Below are 21,261 nucleotides of genomic sequence, written 5' to 3'. Positions count from 1 at the left end.
GCCTTGGCTTTAGCATCATCTTGGACTGGATAATTCTCTGCTGTAGAAGGCTTCTTGTCTATTGCAGGATGTTTACTGGCATCTCTGGGCTGTATCCTTTGGATGCCATTAGCATTTCCCAAGTTGTAACAACCAAAATTGTCTCCAAACATTGCCAGATGTCCCCTAGAGGGCAAAATAGTCCCTGGTTGGGCACCACTGGCTGAAACTGAATGTGTTCTGTGCTGGATACTTCACTTTCCTACATCTATGATTTTGCTCACCTAGGGGACATCTGCTTCTCTAATCCTACCCTTGGCCTTTAAGACCAAGCTCCAGTGCTACCTCCTTCCTGGATCTTCCCTGATGAAAGAGTTTCCTCCCTTCTCAAATCCCTAAAGCACTTTATCTCTGCATCTTGTATGACAAGAAGGAGTGCCAACTATGTACCAGATATGTGCTTTCTTTCTTTTTTGTAGAGACAGGGTCTCACCATGCTGCCCAGGCTGGTCTCGAACTCCTGGGATCAAGCAATCTTCCTGCCTCAGCCTCCCAAAGTGTTGTGATTACAGGTATGAGCTACCGTGCCCAGCAGTGCTTTATAATCTTTATAACAATTCCACAAGGAAGGCCTTCGTTATCTCCACTTGCAGATTAGGAAGCCAAGGTACAAAACATCCCTTTCTCTGGAGTGATCTGTATGCAAAACTTAGCCCCTTTGAAGACTGAGAAGGCCCTGTCTCGTTCATTTCCAGCACAGTGCCTGGCAGAGAGTAAGTGCTAAGAAAACTTACTGAGTAAATGAATGAAAAGAAAAAGAAGCCTCAGAGGAGGATGTTCAGCATAGTTATCAAGCCTTTGAACATGGGAAAGACTCAGATCTGTCCTGGGTGGTTAAATATTCATCTTCCTGTAGGATAATTAGCTGTCCAGACAATCTCTTGAAATCTTGCCTGATTCTAGCCATTCAGCAGGTTTCCTGGGTGCCTCCCGGGTGCCAGGACTTGTGATGATCTGTAGGGAGGTCCAGAAATGAAAAAGACATGGTCCTGTTCTAGAACTAGAAATACCATTTGACCCAGCCATCCTGTTACTGGGTATATACCCAAAGGATTATAAATCATGCTGCTATAAAGACACATGCACATGTATGTTTATTGCAGCACTATTCACAACAGCAAAGACTTGGAACCAACCCAAATGTCCAACAACGATAGACTGGATTAAGAAAATGTGGCACATATACACCATGGAATACTATGCAGCCATAAAAGTGATGAGTTCACGTCCTTTGTAGGGACATGGATGAAGCTGGAAACCATCAGTTTCAGCAAACTATGGCAAGGACAAAAAACCAAACACCGCATGTTCTCACTCATAGGTGGGAATTGAATAGTGAGAACACATGGACATAGGAAGGGGAACATCACACACTGGGGATTGTTGTGAGTTGGGGGGAGTGGGGAGGGATAGCATTAGGAGATATACCTAATGCTAAATGACAAGTTAACGGGTGCCACACACCAACATGGCACATGTATACATATGTAACAAACCTGCATGTTGTGCACATGTACCCTAAAACTTAAAGTATAATAATAATAATAAAAATAAATAAATAAATAAATAAATATTATTATCTCTAGTTTATAACCAGTGTTATGGACATCCAAGGGCAATGTTGATTTTGTTAATAAATGGTGCATCAAATAAAAAAAAAAAGAAAAAGAAATACTCTGGAGATTGAAGATGCCTATGAGCTCCAAAGCAGTGATTCCTCTCCTAAGTGTAGCTCCTAAAGAAATTGTTGATCCTGGGCACAGAGACACATGCAAATAACAGTTATTGCAATGTTGCTGGTAGTAGTGGAAAAATTGGAAACAACCTAAATCAGTGATTCTCGAACTTGTCTGTATGTTAGAATCACTAGAAGATCTTTCAAAAATTCCAGAGCTAAGCCAGGCATGGTGGCTCATGCCTGTAGTCCCAGCACTTTGGGAGGCTGAGGCAGGTAGATCACCTTAGGTCAGGAGTTCAAAACCAGCCTGGCCAACATGGTGAAACCTCATCTCTACTAAAAATACAAAAATTAGCTGGACGTGGTGGCACATGCTTGTAATCCCAGTTGGGAGGCTGACGCAGGAGGATCAGTTGAATCCCAGAGGCAAAGTTCATAGTAACCTGAGGTGGCACCACTGCACTCCAGCCTGGGTGACAGAGCAAGGCTCCATCTCAAAATATAATAATAATAATAATAATAATAATAATAATAATCCAGAGCTCAGGCTACATATATCCCATATCAGATAAATCACAGTCTCAGGGCTGGGACACAGTTGTCACTATGGTTTGAATATCCTGGGTAATTCCAATGTGTAGACTAGTATGAGAACCACTGACCTAAATATCCATTATAAGGTGAGTGAATAAATAAATTATGGTCTACGTATATGATGGATTACCTTGCAGTAATTACAATGAATGAACTATACCAAAAGACACGGACAAGAATGTTTATAGCAGCACTATTCATAATAGCCCCAAACTGGAAACAACGAAAATATCCATCAACGGCTGAATGAATAAATAAATTGCATTGTAATCTTAAAATGAAATATACATTTTTGAGAATGAACAGCTATACTCGTATGTGTGAATCTTGCAAATATGCTGTTGAGTGAGAGAAGCCAAGCACAAAGGTGTACAGACCGTGTGTGTTTCTGTTTATGGAAAGTTCTGGAAAAGGTCATCTGCAAACTTTCCTGTAAAGAGCTCAGTAGTAAATATTTTAGGCTTGTGAGTGATGTGGGGTGTCTGTTGCTACCCAACTCTGCCACTGTGGTGCAAAACCAGCCATAGATGATATATGTAAATGAGTGAGTGTGGCTGTGTTCCAAAAGAATTTTATTTATAAAAATGGGAGGTGCAGGCTGGGCACGGTGGCTCACACCTGTGATCCCAACAATTTGGGAGGCCGAGGCTGAGGTCAGGAGTTCGAGACCAGCCTGGCCAACATGGTGAAACCCCGTCTCTACTAAAAATACAAAAAAATTAGCTGAACGTGGTGGTGCGCACCTGTAGTCCCAGCTACTGGGGAGGCTGAGGCTGGAGAATCGCTTGAACCTAGGGGGCAAAGGTTACAGTGAGCCGAGATCCTGCCACTGCTCTCCATTCTGGGTGACAGAGCAAGACTCCATCTCAAAAGAAAAAAAAAAGAAAAAAAAGGGAGGTGCATACAATTCAGCCCACAGTTTGTAGTTTGCTAATCTCTATTCTGGAGCAAACACCATTCACCTACAGTGAACCTGCCATGGAATTTGTCACCCTGGGTGGAGGGTGGTTAATGTAAAAAAAAGCACAAGAGAGCTCCTGGGATTTGGGAGATGATTTTTTTTTTTTTCTATCTGGGTGCTGATTATGCTATAGTGCTCACTTTGTGGAAATTCATCACTCCTTGCACTTATAAAGTGTACACTCTTCAGTACAGTGTTGTTCTCCAGGCCGGGTGCAGTGGCTCACACATGTAATCCCAGCACTTTGAGAGGCCTAGGCGGGTGGATCCCCTGAGGCCAGGAGTTCGAGACCAGCCCTGGGCAACATGGTGAAACTCTGTCTCTACTAAAAATACAGAAAAATTAGCTGGGAGTAGTGGTGCGTGCCTGTAGTCCCAGCTACTCAGGAGGCTGAGGCGGGAGAATTGCTTGAACCCGGGAGGCAGAGGCCACAGTGAGCTGAGATCATGCCATCGCACTCTAGCCTGGGAGACAGAGCCAGACTCTATCCCCACCCCCTCCCTGCCCCAAAAAATGTTGTTCTTCAGTGTGAAGTGTACACTGGAAACAGAAAACAAATAAATAAATGAGCTGAAGCTGTAAATCAGCACGCAAAAAAGTAAGTTTTGGAAGCTACATTCAAAATGTAGAATGTGCAAAACAATATAGTAAACTGTTTAAGGACCATGCCACAGATTTAAAAGATATGCAGGGAAAAAATAATCACTACATTCAGAATGGCGAATACCTCGAGAAAAATGAGATGGGGAGAGGCATACAAGTGCTTCATGGATAGTCCTAATTTTTTTATTTCTTGAACTGAATGGTGAATAAATGGGCTTTATTATGTTATCCTTTATTTTCCTTTATGTGTTTAAATATTAAATAATAATAGTAAAAAAATAGATACTATCCTTATTTTTAAGGAGTATATATATTTTTTTCAATGACAGATTTAGGGGGTACAAGTGCTGATTTGTTACATGGATATATTATGTAGTGGTAAAGTGTGGGCTGGAAAAATTGGATTGCCATATGCAGAAGAATGAAAGTGGACCTCTATCTCTCACTAGGGGTGTATATATATATATATATATATATATTTTTTTTTTTTTTTGAGAAGGAGTCTCAGTCTGTCACCCAGGCTGGACTGCAATGGTGCAATCTCGGCTTACTGCAACCTCTGCCTCCCAGGTTCAAGTGATTCTCCTGCCTTAGCCTCCCAAGTAGCTGGAACTACAAGCACACATCACCACACCAGCTATTTTTTTTTTTTTTTTTTTTTTTGTATTTTTAGTACAGATGGGGTTTCACCGTGTTGGCCAGGCTGGTCTCAAACTCCTGACCTCAGGTGATCCGCCAGCCTCAGCCTCCCAAAGTGCTGGGTTTACAGGCGTGAGTCACTGCGCCTGGCCAGGGCATATATTTTAAAGTGTGTTCAGAAGAATGTGAGCTCATGAGGCAGGGATTTTTATTTATTTCATTAACTTACTGTATTTGTCTGCAGTGCCTTGAACAGGGTCTGATACATGGGAGGCACTCACAAAGAATTTGTTGAATGAATGAGTGAAACAGCACGTGGACAGTTAGAGATTGATTGAAGAATGCAGTTTGGTAGTGCTGAGGGAATTTGGAGAGGAGAAGAACCAGGAGATCTCGAAAGACACCCACCTGGGATCTTGGCAGGAAGCTAGGCATTGCTGTCTCTTTTAGCTGTCTGCACAGGTACTAATTTTCCAGCCTAAATGGCAAGACTAAAACTTCGGGGCAAATATTTAAAAGGTGACACCTGCTGCCCTTATCCCCCCTCCAAATCAGGACTCTGTGCAGCTAAGGCTGTTGAGGACTTCTCAGCTTGCCTGTTTTCTAGGGCTGTCTAGTAAATCCTGAAGCCTTTGCCAGTAGCCAGGAAGCTGAGATCACCTCGGAGCACAGATGGGGAAGGAGGTTATGGGGGAGACAGAGACTGTGCCCAGCTGGGTTGGAGAGGCAGGCAGAAACCCTCTTGTCTCTTGGCTGGCTTCCCAGTCTTGAATGGGAGAAAGGTCTTCCCATGAAGGATGAGTCAGCCAGTGAAGCTTAGGAGAGGATGGGGTGGGGAACTGTGACCTAATTTGCTGCATAACTGGGGAGGCAAGCCTCCTCCCTGTGCTCTGGGGATGCTGTTGTTTAAACACTTTATAAATCTCCCTACTCACCCTGTGCTGTTGTGTGGATCATCTCTCTTTAGGAGCAGGGGCTGTAGGAACCACACATCATACCAGATTAATTTTATGATTGCCATTATTATGAATGCCATCATCATTGTTGTAGGGGTGGATCTTTGGTGCAATTCATCAAAGCAGCCAAAGTAAGGAAAATCCTGCGGAAATAAGGAAAGCTAATATAATAAAGACCTTCCTAGCTCCTTTCCATATTAGTGTTTAGCTCAATTTTAGTGGTACCCAGGGTTATTCCTTTTAGTTTTCTCATTAGAGAACTGTCCTGTAGATTCCGGTCTGTCTTTGCAGTGTAGTCTAATTAGTCCACAAAAATTTCTGTTGCATGCTTAATCTATGCCAGACACAATTCTAGACATTGGGGATATGGTTGTAAGTAAATTAGGCAAAATCCCTGCTCTCTTGGAGTTTGTGTGTGTGTGTGTGTGTGTGTGTGTTGAGAGGGGCAAGTGGAAGAAAAATGTAAATAAAAATAAATAATGATAAATAAATGAAGGTACATAAAAATAAATTATAATCATTTCCAATGGTTGTAAGCACTAACATTTAAAGGGTAGTGGCATATATTAGCAAGAGTGATCAGGGAAGGCTCTCTGGAAAGAATATTTTAATTAAAAACAGAAAGATAAGAGGAAACAGAAGAGCAGAATGAAAGAATATTCCAGCCAGGAAGCACCACAGGTGCAGAGGTCCCAAGGTAGAAACAAAGTCTGGCAAGTCCTAAAACCAAATGAGTGGCCACTGTGGGTTGGGTCATCTTCCCCACCCACACTTCCATATATCGCTAAGTGAGCAAGGATGAGAGTGATATATAATGAGGTGAGGGATGTTGGAAGGATGAATCATACAGAATCTTTTAGACTCCAGCAAGGAGTTTAGACTTTCTTCTAAGTCAGCACTGTCCAAATCAACTTTTCATGAAGGTGGAAATACTCCATGTCTGTTCTATTCAGTATGGCAGGCACTAATCTTATGTGACTATTGGACCACTGACATGTGGGTAATGCAACCGAGAAACTGAATTCTTTATTTAATTTTAACTAATTCAGAGTTAAATTTGAATAGCTGCATGTAGCTATTGGCTACCATATTGGATAATGCAATTGCGAGTGACCAAGGAAATAGTGAGGGTGTTGGTGCAGTGGATGGTAAGATTGGGTAATGCTTTTTTAAAGAATGGATTTTGTGGCTGGGTGCAGTGGCTCACCCCTGTAATCCCAGCATTTTGGGAGGCTGAGGTGGGAGGATCACTTGAGGTCATGGGTTCAAGACCAGCCTGGCCAACATGGTGAAACCCTGTAGCTACTAAAAATACAAAAATTAGCCAGGCGTGATGGTGGGTGCCTGTAATCCCAGCTACTTGGGAGGCTGAGGCAGGAGAATCGCTTGAACCTGGGAGGCGGATGTTGCAGTGAGCTGAGATTGTGTCACTGTACTCCAGCCTGGGTGACAGAGCAAGATTCCATTTCACCCCCGCCCTCCACCCCCCCACACACAAAAGAATAGATTTTGTTAGCAAGAATAAAAGCAGGGACCCATGAAGGATCCTATTCACTTTCCCTGAGAAGCCTGGCAGCTGAATTCCATATTCACAGAAAGTTTTCCTTTTGCCCTTCTTTTCCTTTTCAAATGCCAACAGGTTTCCTGGAATGATATGGGATCAGGAGGGCCCTCTGGACTGAGCTGATTCTTCAGGGAAAGAGAAAGTCAAGAAACATGTGCCTGTTGTTTAACTGGAGAGTTCAATTCTAGTGGTGCTTGGGAAGTGATTCTTAACTCCCATAAAGATATAGGCTACAGACCACGCTAGTTAATTCCATTTGGGCAGTCACTGGATGAGTGAAACATTTTGACTTCAGTGCAGAGATTTGGCAGACAACTGGGAGGCATCAGACTAATTCATCACATCACTCTCCTTCCTCCTGCAGACAAAAATGAACTTAATAAAATCTGCAGATGCTAGTGATTGTTGCTTTTTTTTTAGTGCCTATGAGCTAAGCAACTTGTGTGTATGTAACACATTGAACTTTTCCAACCACTCTGCCTACTGATGAATGATTCCTAAGAAATTTTAAACTATAAATATTTACATTAAGACCTCTAGAGGTAGGGATAGTAGCACTGATTTGGGCACAGTGGAAAGAGCACTGAATTGGGACTTCAGAAGCCTGTGTTCTGGTCTAAGTTTTGCCACTAATTGTCTGTATAGCCTTGAAAAAGGCTCTTCTTTTGTGTGGATATTATCTGGAGGGGATTAGTAACGTATTCTTCAAGCACCCTTCTGGATTTTGTTGCCTGTGGCATAAAAGTATGCTTGCTTTCCTTATTATGCATAAGTGGCATCAAAGTATTATTGGAAGTGAGGCCCAGAGTGGGCTGAAGACACAAGTCAAGAGTCTCCAGCACTGCCTGCCAGGATTCTTTGGTGGTAAGCCAAAGAGACCAATTATAAAGTGGAAGGCCTAGGAAGAACAGGGACCAGGGAGTTCCAAGGTCACTAGAGAGCAGCAATGAAGACCTATCTAGCGTCCGTCCTTGTATTCACTGCTCATGACTCAAATTATGGGGAGAAAGCATATATCCGGACAAGCTTGGGCCGCTCCTTGGCCAGGAGAGGGCAGGACATCTTTATTGATAATTTCTCTAAAATTGTAACCAATGGAAGAGAGGTAGTTCCCTAAAGGAAAATTGACATGTTCTTACCCAAAGAAGGAGGCATGGAAACCAGGCAGGCAAAAATGACCAAGCTTCCCTAAAAACACAGGCTATAGTTTCTAAAAATTAAGAATATGACTTGCATGTCCACATAAGCCATGGCTAGCAAGTGATTTCTGGTGTGTGTGTGTTTTTTTTTTTGCTGTTGTTTTTTCAGATTTTCGCTCTGTTGACCAGGCTGGAGTGAACTAGTGCAATCTTGGCTCACTGCAACATCCAACCCCCGGGTTCAAGCGATTCTTCTGCCTCAGCCTCCTGAGTAGCTGGTATTACAGGCACCCACCACCATGCCTAGCTAATTTTTATTTTTAGTAGAGTGGGGTTTTGCCATGTTGGCCAGGCTGGTCTCGAACTCCTGACCTCAGGTGATCTACCTGCCTCGGCCTCCCATCTAGCAAGTGATTTCTAAGTCTATGTGAAATTGTAATTAATCAGAATCTTCAGTTCACTGGGATTTTTAGGTTGCTTATTATGAAAATTATTCTGAACCCGAAACTATATATGTCTACATCTATAACTCTATATTTATCTGCATTTACATCTATCACATCCATGTCTGTATCTATATCTATCTCTCTATATTTATATAAACTTTCAGGGTTGCTACGGATTCCAGCTGAGATTCCAGCATTTGTACCTTGTTAACCTACATGCACAATATTTTAATTAATTGATTAATTAATCCATCTGACAAATATTTGTTGAGCACCTGTTGTGACCGGGCACTGTGTTTACTTATCTGAGCAACATTGCCTGCTCTTGAGGGGCTTTTGGTTAAGTGTGTGTTGTTATCTTTACTGATAATTCCACTAAAATTGTACCCATTGGAAGAGTGGCAGGTCACATACAGCTATTATGTTCACATAATCAAAGCATTGGGGAGGGCATTAACGAATAGGGTATTGGCTGGGCGCAGTGGCTCATGGTGAATCACAAGGTCAGGAGTTCGAGACCATCCTGGCCAACATGGTGAAACCCTGTCTCTACCAAAAATACAAAAAATTAGCTAGGTGTAGTGGCGGGCACCTGTAATCCCAGCTACTCAGGAGGCTAAGGCAGGAGAATCGCTTGAACCCAGAGGCGGAGGTTGCAGTGAGCTGAGATTGTGCCACTGCACTCCAGCCCAGGCGACAGAGTGAGACTCCATGAAAAGAAAAAAAAAAGGAATAGAGTTATTAGCTCTGTCAGAATAATTGGATTTATGCAAGTTGTGTGTTTAAGGATTAATAGACATATTTAGGTGATAATGACCAGTGAAAGGCATTCAGGCAATGGTAAATGGGTGGGGTGGGACGCGGGTAAGGGCATGTCACTATGAATAGGCCTGGCCTAATCAGGAATTGGTGAATTTAAGATGGAAATTGTAGGTGGGGCTGGGAGGGGGGACTGGAAGAAGATGGAAGATGATCCAGATATTTGGAAAGATTCTTGGTCATCCTTAAAGGACTTGAAGCCATGCTTAGTGGCCTGAGCGATAAAGAAGGGTAATAGCTTCATTATTTGAATAGCATTTTTTTTTTTTTTGCCAGTGAACATTAAGCCAACAGAAACTTTTAGTTAAATTTTAATTCATCAGCAAATCTGATGACCCAGGGCATCTTGAGTAATCAGACTTTTATTGTGATTCTCAATTCGTTTCACTTGGCAACATGTTGAAACCAATCATGGGTTGGCTGCAAATTCATGAGTTGCCTTTCCCACTTATTGCTCTAGAAAAATAAACTTATTATTATTATTTGAGACAGAGTCTTGCTTTGTCACTCAGGCTGGAGTGCAGTGGAGAGATCCTGGCTCACTGTAACCTCCACCTCTTGGGTTCAAGAGATTCTTGTGCCTCAGCCTCCTGACTAGCTGGAACCACAGGTGTGCGCCACCACACCCAGCTAACTTTTTTGTATTTTTAGTAGAGACGGGGTTTCACCATGTTGGCCAGGCTGGTCTTGAGCTCCTGGCCTCAAGTGATCCGCCTGCCTCAGCCTCCCAAAGTGTTGAGATTACAGGCATGAGCCACAATGCCTGGCCAAACTCGTTAATTTTTTATGGGTGTAGCTCTTTGGATTTTCTTCTGTTCTTTTGAGCCATTGACATGGGTGCATCATCTTTAGTTTGAAAGGTTTGAGACTGAGCATTGCTTTCTGACTAATTCTTATTCTGCTTCTGTCTCAACAGAACCATGGGGATTTGGAAAGATACTTAATTCCTCTGAAATTCAGTTACTCTTGATATTCAGGCTGAAGGTACTTTCCTCATTCTCAGAATCTCTCTGAATCATTTTAGGTGTTCTAAGGTGTAGCTGTTGCTTTCCATTTCGAGTGTGCCTTGCAGGGGGTAAGTAAGTAACAAGCAGGTTTCAAGCAGGTGAGTGTGACAGTGGCAGACAGCAAAACATCATGGTTGAGTTAGCCCTGCCCGGATTTCACCTGTGGCTTTGCCTGGAATGTCACCCCAAGCAGAGGAAATGAAACAGCAGGTGGAAGAGGGAAGAAATATTTGGGACCTCAGAGAATGGCTGAAAGTGAGCCAGGGGCAGCTTTTTGAAAGAAGTGGCACTTAACAATGAATCAAAAGAACATTGAGGGTTGCGTGGTTTCTCTGGAGGAGGAGAACATTGTAAGCTTGAGAGACATGAAAAAAGAGAGAGCAGTGCAAGCAGAGAATGCCTTGGACACTTTTCTTCTAACCCCCCTGAGGTTTGGCCATATGACTTGCTGTTGCCAGTGAAATGTGAATGGAAGCCTTTAAGAGCCACTGTGTGACTCACTGCAGTCTCTTCCCCCTGTCTTGGAGACGGGCTGTGTTCCAGATAATGGGGGCTCGGTTGAGCTGGGTTTCTGGGTGGATAATCCTATAGTAGGCACTGGGGTTTCATAAATGAAAGAAATGGCCCCTGCTCTTAGGGAACTCATGATAGGGGGAAGCATTGGTGATGGGGAGAGCACAGTTCAACTTAGGGGAATCAGGTAAGACTTCTTGGGGACTGACACTTGAGCAATGTTGTAAAGAATGAGAAGTTAAAACCACTGTGGAAGACAGTGTGGCAATTCCTCAAAGACCGAGAACCAGAAATACCATTTGACCCAGCAATCCCATTACTGGATATATACCCAAAGGAATATAGATCATTCTATTATGAAGATACATGCATGTGTATGTTCATTACTGCACTATCCACAATAGCAAAGACATGGAATCAACCCAAATGCCCATCCATGATAGACTGGATAAAGAAAATGTGGTACCTGTCACCATGGAAAATACTATGCAGCCATAAAAAGGAATGAGATCATGTCCTTTGCAGGTACATGGATGGAGCTGGAAGCCATTATCCTCAGCAAACTCATGCAGGAACAGAAAACCAAACACTGCATGGTCTCACTTATAAGTGGGAGCTGAACAATGAGAACACATGGACACAGAGAGGGGAACAACACACACTGAGGCCTATTGAGGGTGGGGAGAGGGGAGAGGGAGAGCATCACCAAAAATAGCTAATGCATGCTGGGCTTAATACTTAGGTAATGAGATGATTTGTGCAGCAAACCACCATGACACACATTCACCTATGTAGCAAAACTGCACATCCTGCACATGTACCTTCAAACTTAAAATTTAAAAAAAAGAATGCATGAGAAAAAAAGAATGAGAAGCGAAGTGGGTGAATAAGGATGGGAGAGAGGTAGGATGTTTGCAGAGGGACTAGTTGGTGCAAAGACAGGCAAGAGAAACAAACAGAAAGGGAGTACTTGGAAATAGGCAGATGACACAACAATGGGATGCTTTTCTCCAGAAAATTAAATGGAAACCTGAATTTGACCCCGGTATAGACCCTACCATCATCTACCAAAATGGCACCGCTGACATGGTATAGAATCATCCAACAGCTTGCTGTTAATTCTGGAAGAAATAAGCATGACTTCTAGTCTCCCTTGGGAAAGAATTTTTGTAAGTGCAGCCCTGTTTCATCAAATTATGATTGCCGATTTATATAGAGAAGGAAGAGTACTACATAACCCAAGGAGTAGATGTTGATTGTAACTGACGTCTGAATATTATTTGAAGCATGCAGAATGTAATTATTCTCCATGTATATGGTAAATAATTTGAAATATTAGGCAATGAGTGCGTTTCCAAACTGCAGAGCAGCTACCAGTGATGCACATTACTACTTCCATAAAACTCCCATAAACAACAACTAAGGACATCAATATTTGCTTCCAAAGTAACCCACTTAATATTAATGTGAATGATGTGATAAATAGCCCCAAAGAAGTATTTTGAAGCAGTGTCTTATCACCTTGGATGAGGATATGGCTTGACATCATCGTAGACCATTTGGTTTCTATGTTTAAGGAGATGAGATATTTTCCTTGAAATTTGTTTTCTTCCCATTGCAATGTAACAGAACCCCTTCCTTAAAAATGTATGGATTGATGAGTGGCTGGAGGGATGGATAGAAGGATAGATGTGTGTGAGAGAAAATACATCCAAGTAGTAATTGTAGAATCTAGATGGTTAGTATGTATGTGTTCACCATACAGTTCTTTAAAATTTTCTGTATCTGGAGAAGTTTCCATAATGAAATGTTGGGGGAACAAAACAGTGAGACATGGAATGGCTCATGATCTGTTTTTGGGATCCCAGATCCTCGTTATACACTTTGACTCATCTCTCCTCCCAGTCTCCACATCTAATCAGTCATCGAGTCCTGTGGATTCTACATTGCATTAAACCTTCAGACACCACCCTCTCCTTGCTTGTTCCCAACACTCCTGCCTTCGGCAATTCTTGCATGGTTTACAGCCACACACTCTCTGCTAGTCTTTGCCTGATCTCACTCTGATAGATCCTTACATTGTTGTCAAAGTAATGATTAATTCCAGAAACATTTTTCGAGTATCTGCATATGCAAGACATTGTGCCTGGTGCTGAAGTGTTTTTTTTTTTTAACCTTAGGGACACAAAACTGGAGTAATTATGATTCTTGGTTTATGATATACTTCCATCATTCCATGCAGGACTTGCTTTTGTCTAGTTAATTATATTTAATACTTATAGTTCATTATTTTTAATAATGTGATAAGCACCTGTGAGCCCATGCTCCAAATGAAAGCTAGAATATTGACAATAATATGCTTCTAACCACATAGTTTTCTACCATCAGTCTTGGTTCATCATTTACTTGTTTTCCTTTTGATATCTGTATTGCTTCTCTTATAGTCTTGAGTGTGTATATTTTTATGTTGCTTGCTTTTTAATTTTATGATGGATCGTGCTGTATATTATCCTTTGGAATTTTCTTTTCTTTTTTTTCCTCACTTACTAAGATTTATCTATAATGTTGTGTGTTGCTGTGGTACACTTGTTTTGACTGCTGTTTATCCATTTAAATTTATTTCCATCTGTTTCACTTTTTAAATTTTTCATCCTTGTTTTCTTCTCAAAAATAGATGCCTGTATCTTCCCTCTAATAAAATAAGAAGTTAGCGTGCTCTCCCATCCCTTTTTTTCTCTTCCTTCTTTACTACCACTTCTGTTAGGTTGATATTATCTATTCTCAAACTTTAATGTGCATTCACATCTCCTGGGGATCATATTAAATGCACAGTCTTTTTCAGTAGGTTGTGAGTGGGTTTTAAGTTCCTGTATTTTTACAAGGTCAAGTGAGGCTGAGGCTACTGATGCAAGGAACCACACTTTGAGTAGGCTCTTGCGACTTTTAATCCTGTGCTTTTATAGATATAATTTCCCTTTTTATGATCTTTTAAAAATTTGGTCTTAGCTACTCTTTAAAGACAGCATCAAACTTTACCAAGGCATTTAATTACATGCATCTGTACATCTGGTACCATCTCCTCTGTATGTCTCTCCTCTTATTCATGTAATTTATTCAAAAGTGGTTTTAATTTGGGGCTTTCTATGGCAAATCTTTGAGGTCTCATACTTCTGAAAATATTTTTATTGTACTTTTATATTTGAATGACAGCTTAATTGGATATAATATGTTAAGTTCTATTTTTCTCATTTGATTATTTGAAAATATTACTTCATGTATTCTTGCATCTAGTATTGCTGGTGAAAAAATTCTGACATCAATATAATTTCTTTCTTTTTAAAAATTTGATTTGCTCTTTCTCCATGGATGCTTTTAGAAGTTCCTTTGTTTTTAATAGTTTCTGAACTTTCAGTACAATGTGTCTAAATATGTTTTTTTTTAAATTTCTCTTTTGGAACTTTTTTAAAATCTGAGAAATTTGTACCCATTATTTCTTAAAATATTTACTGCTTCTACTTTTATTTCTCTTTCTGGGAGTCTTATTATTTTGATGTTAGTGTTTCTCTTCTATACTCCATATAATTTAACTTTAATTTTTTTTCTGTTTTTTTGGTTATGACTTCTTCCTCTGGAAGAGTTCCTGAATCTTGTCTTCCAGTTGATTAATTCATTCTTTAGCTGTATCCATTTTGTGTCCGTTATCCATTCATTGTGTTTTTTATTTCAACCATTATATTTTTCATGCCTGATATTTCAAATTGGTTCTTTTAAATATTTTCTTATTCCTGCTTTATATTGTTAATATCTTTCCTTCCTTCTTTAACATGTTTAATAAAAGGCTAATTAAAAAAACTTAAGCCCATCTGTTCTAATATTTTTGCTTCTGTTGGAATCTGTAACGCAATGTGTTGTTTTTCTTTTAAAATGATTGTAGTCCTCAATTATCTTGTTATTGTGGTTTGTGAGCTCACTTTATCCTGGAGGTATTCGGCTGCTCTGATGGGCAATGTGGATGGGCAAAGGCCAGAGCCCCAAGTCAGCCCAAGTGAGCTCAGGGGCTAGGGGGTAGGTGACTCCTAGGATGGGGAGCCCCAGATCCCAAAAACCCACAGTCGATCACTCACAAACCCAGAAGTTTTACCCAGCCCTGATTTTATCCCTGGCAGCGTTTGGAGCAGAGTTCTCAGTTGGGCCATAGCGGCAGGCACTGTTTGCCCCAGGGCAATGGCAGGGGAGCATACAAAGCCATACTCCTTCAACCCCCTCTAAACTCCTATTCCATTTTATCCTTTCACAGCCTTACTGGGCAGCTTCTGCCTCAGATTCAAGCTATCCTCCCCATCCCAGTCCAAATCAACACCCAGCCACTCCAGTAGTTTACCACAGGTCCTCTGCTTTCCTGGAAATTCCTTCAAGATTGATTATGGTGGAGGAAGCCAGCAGTGTAGCCAGTTCAGCATCATGATCAGAGAACTGGCCATCTCGATTTTTAATCCCCTGGGTCTTCGTTACAGGCTGAATTGTGTCTTCGCGCCCACAATTCATATGTTGAAGTCCTAACTGCCAGTATCTCACAATGTGACTATATTTGGAGACAGGGTCTTTAACGAGGTAATTAAGGTCAAATGAGGTCATATGGGTGGACTCTAACCCCGTATGACTGGTATCCTTATAAGAAGAGGAGATCAGGACACAGAAATGCACAAAGGGAAAAATTCACATTATGTGTGAAGATAATGGAGAAAAGGTGGCTATCTACAAGTCAAGAAGAGAGACCTCAGAGGAAACCAACCCTGCTGGTATCTTGATCTTAAACTTCTAACCTCTGGAATTGTGAGAACATACATTTCTGTTATTTAAGCCACCCAGTCTGTGGTACTTTGTTACAAACAAGAGCTCCCCATCAACTTTCAAACTAGACTTATGGTCATTCAATGCGATTACTATACGCCAGGCACTACTTTACGAATGGAAACACTGAGGTACAGAGAGGTTAAGGAACTTCCTCTGAGTCATACAGCCAGCTGGAGAGGGAGCCAATATCACTTCTGCCTCAAGAGCTCACAGCTTAACTGCTGGATTCGGCCATCCAATATGGTAGCTACTAGCCACATGTGGCCATTTACATTTAAATTGGTTAACATTAAATAAAATTAAAAATTTAGTTTATCTGTCACACTAGCCATATGCCAAGTGCACAGCTAGTGATTGCCATAGTGGACAGGAAAGATTTAGGACACTTCCATCATCTCAGAAGGTTCTGTTGGACAGCACTACACTAGAGTATATTGCCTCTCAAGAAAATGATTACACTTCTTTTCTTAGTGCAGAAAGTCATTCACAAACTGGCCCTTGCTTACCTTTTTAATCTCAGTTTCTGGCATTCTCCTTTACATTCTCTATCCTCCCTTTTTACCCAATTCCCTGAAGTCCCCCAGCAAGGCATGCATGGTACTTTTGTATGATAGGTCAGGCCAACTTATCATTCAGACTGGGTTCGTGAGACACCATCTCCAGAACATCTCCCTTATCTTGCTAGGCTAGACCAGGTTTAGTTTTTTGCAAGACGGCAGCACTCGTTGTTTCTCTCAGCCACAGCATGGTGATGGTTTACTTATGTGTCTATTCCAGGCATTGTGAGTGGGCAGGTATAATAATTTCTTCATCTGTAAAGCCCTGGTACCTGGAAAGAATAAGATACTTAATAAACAGTGTTGCATAAATAAATGAGGACATTATAGGTAGCTGTCAGTTTCCTTACTCACACACTCACTTCTAGCTGTCCTGATTCTATAAGGTGAAATCTTCTCCATCCCCATCATCTTAGATGAAGATGTAAGAAGCCAATTAGGCTATTTGAGAATTTGAACCAAAAGACACAGCTACTCTTGTGAGGTGGTATTGGGTGCTATTGAATGTAACTATTGATAAGGGTAGGCTCAAATCTCCTATGTGGTGTTTTTCTCTGGGTGCCATTTAGAACCAGGTTTGGGGTGACCATTTTTTCATTCTGCAAGCCTGCTGAGGCAGGAAAAGCCAGGCTGCAGAGAGAAGCATTCAGAATATAATAGGCCCAGAGAGCGAAGCTGAGACAGAGCTCATGTGGCTTGTGGCAGCGGGGAGTGGCTTGGAGGACAAGTTTTGAATCCTTATCCTGCCACTTTCAAGCTGTGTGAGCTTGGAAAATTTCTTCAACCTCTTGGAACCTCAGTTTCTCTCTCTCTGGAAAATGGGAATATTTGTCCCTCAGAGATATTCTCTGTGAGTTAACTGTCAGAAAATGCAGGGAAAGCATTCAGCACTGTACCCAACACATAGTAGGGACTCAGTAAATGTTATTTTTTCTTATGTGGAGTCAGAGAGCAGAGAGTGGTTTTTGTTTTTTTTTTTTTTTTTTTTTTGAGACTGGCTGTTGGTGTTTTTTTTAAAAAATATAAATACTTGCTTCTTAACATTGATTTTGGAGTTCCAGTCCATCTGGGGCTCTTCATATGGGAGCTGGCATACATGTAATCCCAGGTTTTTCAGCCCAGGGGCCCCTGGCCTTCCTACCAATTTTCCCTTGACACTCCATGGCCAGTACACTCATCCCCACCTCTTTAAGCTTCCTTTATCTTGGAGCCTGTAGTATCAAAGAAATCAGCAGAGGAGGTGCTGAGTGCCAGAAAGAAATGAAAGGTACATTCAGTATTTGCTGTGTAAAAATTGAAGCCCTTGTAATGTATAAAATCATCTTCCTTGCAGAGGATTTCACATTAAATTTCAGCTGTCTTTTACTTTACCCCCAAATATGAGCTCAGTTTGCTGAAGTTCTATGAATAGTCAAATTCTCTTCTATTTACTGATATTGTGTGAACAAAGCTGAATATCCAGGGGCAAGTTACTCGATGACATCTCTCTCTCTAGAGGTGGGAGGAGCACTTTCTTTAGATCAGAGCTGTGTTTAAATCAGTAATCGGCTCTTGTAAGTGGTTCTTGAGGTGATCTTCAGAATATCAGGAAAGGATGCTTTTTCTCCTCAGACAGAAGGAAAATTGGTTCTTGGGGTTTAAAACCTAGGGTTTTGGAAAGAGCTACTGGGCTTTGATAAGAACCGTGGGTGTCCTGATGAGTCCTGCCTGTGTGTTCTCCAGATAGCCTCTGATTCCTTTGGCATCCTCTGATTTCCTTGGCATGCTTCTGTGGGCTTTGCTTCTCTGTGACTTTTTGAAGGATTCTGGTGGGCTGCTGGAGCCACCCTATATGGGAGTAAGTCTGTACGGCCAGAGGTGCCTAAAGGGTGCAGGCATAGAAGAGCCCAGTTCTCTTGCCTCCAGTTGGAACAAACTCTGAAGCCTAATGTATGCCCAGAGTTCCAGATGGGATTAGGCTGAGGCTGAGACTTGCCCTGAAATTGTCCCTTGCTCAGTTTAGTTCCCTTCCCTGTCCTGCCCCTGAACCCATTCCCTCATTGGTTTATCCTCTGAGCACTTCGTGAATACTGTTATATATTACATGAATTGTGCATTAATCCTCATCTCAGGATCTGCTTCTGGGCCCCGTTTCCATCAAAAGGAGGTGGTGTTTTGTATGTATCTATCAAAGCATTATGTTGTACACCACAAATATCTACACTTTTTATCTGTCAACGAAAAATAAATAAATAAATGGAAGAGGTGTTGGATGGGAGAGGGTGTTGGAAAGAATACTGGCTCTGCAGATCTGGGATTTCTTGGAATTTCTCTGTTATCGCTTATTTCTGGTGAACTCTTCTCCAAGTTTCTGAAACTTGTTGAGTCTCAGTTTGTGCATCTGTGAAAAGAGAAGAATATGACCATCTTGAAAACTTGTGAGGCTGGACAAATCATCTGCCTGTTCCCTGGCACGCTGTGGGCACTCTATTACATTTTAACTCTTGTTACTATTTGGCACTGAAGGGGCTGAGACTGGAGGCAAGGAGCTCATCCAGAAGTGAATTACCTAATGAAAGTAATGTTGAGCACCAGAGGAGGGGCCCCACGCTAAGATGTCATCATTTGTCTGCATTTCTTCCCTAAGGGTTTGGGATGACAAACAGCTGGTATTTTGACAATGTTGGCCTTCCACCCAGATCTCCTGGAACCCTTTCACCATTTTTCTGGTCTGCAATCTTTGACTTTCCTGTGCTTTTGCTTCCAACAGCCAGTGCCAGTGGCTCTTTCTCTGAGGACTTTTCTGGATACTGGAGCTGCTTTTTCTGTATATAAAGAGCCAGAAATTCCTGAGAGTTTGTATCCTGCTTCCAGGACAACTCTGAACTCATGACTACTGTGTGCACAAATATGAGAACCCTGCTCTCTCACCTAAGACCAGGCCAGCAGTGGGGCCAACTTACACTCCAGAGCACCCCTGTAGGATAAGATTGATGCTACCATTTGTGGGACTTTGATTAAAGTCCCCACCCTTCAGAGCTTCCTTCCTTTCTATGTGCTGTGTCACCTGCTTCTTTACTGTATTTTTTTTTTCATAACTGGGAGTAGTTTTTAAATAAATCACTCATATACAAACCCTCTTTTAAGGATCTACTTCTACAGAACCCCATTGAAGATAGCTGGTATGTACAAGTATTTCCATAGTGGATATTAAAATATTGAAATACTTTCTTTTTTTCCTTTGGACACAGGGTCTTTGTTGTCACCTAGCCTGGAGTGAAGTGGTATGATCATAGCTCACTGCAGTCTCAGACTCCTGGGCTCAAATAATCCTCCCACATCAGCCTCCTGAGTAGCTGGGACCACAACGAGGTGCATGCCATCACACCTTACTAATATATATATTTTTTACTTTTTGTAGAGGTGGCATCTTGCTGTGTTGCCCAAGCTGATCTCAAGCTCCTGGCCTCAAGCAATCCTACTACCTCAGCCTTCCAACATGCTGCAATTACAGGAGTGAGCCACTGCGCTTGGCCTGAAATACTTTCCATAAGAAAATAATCAAGTGCCCCAAGTGCTTGCCTGCTACCCTGGTCCTCACCTCAGATCCACTAAACTCTCCCATGATTTTTAAACTAAAGGGGTACTAACAGGGGAATTTGAGAACCTTCTCCAAAGTTATGGTCAAGGGTCCATTCTGATTCGTCAGATTGTTAAATATTTCTATCACCCCTTTAAGTAGCCCTACAGAGGGTTACATGAAAAGTGTCTCTCTCTCTCTCTCTCTCTCTCTCTTTCTCTCTCTCTCTCTCTGTGTGTGTGTGTGTGTGTCTGGAATCATGAACGGCAAGCTGGGCTAAATCTACCATGTAGTGGTGGTGTTTCTCTCTGCCCTCACAATGCTTCCCTTGTTCAACAAAACCCTCAAACACTTTTGTGTGCCCAAATGTCCAGATTCATGCCAGGGAAAAGAAATAATTGGCTTCTGTTGGACATCACCATGAGACCATGAGTCCACTCAACTTGAGAATCACCCAAAATGACCTGAGGGAGCTTCTGCAAGCAGGTGTTCAGGTGGAAGAGTCACAGAAAAGACACCTGTCACCTGTTACCTGTCTGCTCTGTCAGGTGAGGTCAGATGAGAGTGTGCTCAGGTGTTCCAGCCCCTGTTCATCCTCAGAGAATCTTGCCTTGACCATGGCTCTTTCCTCATTTTTTCCTGCGCTTGTTAAACATCTTCCTTCCTTCCTCCCTCCCTCCCTTCCTCCCTCCCTTCCTTCCTTCATTCTCTCCTTCCTTCCTTCCTTCCTTCCTTCCTTCCTTCCTTCCTTCCTTCCTTCCCTCCCTCCCTCCCTCCTTCCTTCCTTCTTCCTTCCTCCCTTCATTCCTCATTTTCTTTTTCCTTTCTCCTACCCTTCTTCCTCTTTCTCTCCTTCCTTCCTTCTTCCTCCCTTCCTTCTTTTCTTTTTTCCTTTCTCATTCCCTTCTTCCCCCTCCTCTTTCTCCCTCTTTTGCTCCTTCCTTCCTTCCTTCCTTCCTTCCTTCCTTCCTTCCTTCCTTCCTCCTTTTCTTTCTCTTTCTCTACCGGCTTCTTTCTCCTCCTTTTTTCTTTGTTCTTCCTCTTTCTCTTCTTCTTTCCTTCCTTCCCTTCTTGCTTTCTTGTTTGCTATTTGTGTGTAGTTGGGGAGATGAGGGTGAAGTATTGTTTTTAGAAGTTTTGGAGTTTCATTTCCATTTAGAAAACGAACGAATTACTCTTTACAGCCACAGGTATTTTGTGTTTTGTGGGGAGGTAATTAAAATAACGGAAATGTCCATCTTGATTCTCAAGGAAGTTTCCTCTGGACCCGTGTGGTGGTGTTGAAGGGAATTCAGCTGTGGTGAGGTCATGAGCTCAGAGGTCTTTTCAAACT

The 21,261-nt window shown here is 41.9% G+C and overlaps 1 protein-coding gene across 3 annotated transcripts in view; it reads left to right on the top strand.

The window, feature by feature from the left end:
- SHISA9 (shisa family member 9) overlaps positions 1-21,261 on the top strand; it is a 336,550-nt gene that overhangs the window by 64,276 nt on the left and 251,013 nt on the right. The gene's annotated exons all lie outside the window — the stretch shown is intronic.

This window comes from Symphalangus syndactylus, chromosome 18, assembly GCF_028878055.3.
Source record: "Symphalangus syndactylus isolate Jambi chromosome 18, NHGRI_mSymSyn1-v2.1_pri, whole genome shotgun sequence".
NCBI classification, from domain to species: Eukaryota; Metazoa; Chordata; class Mammalia; order Primates; family Hylobatidae; genus Symphalangus; species Symphalangus syndactylus.
The sequence above is the reverse complement of the archived record's forward strand: the minus strand, read 5'-3'. Positions and strand labels throughout refer to the sequence as shown.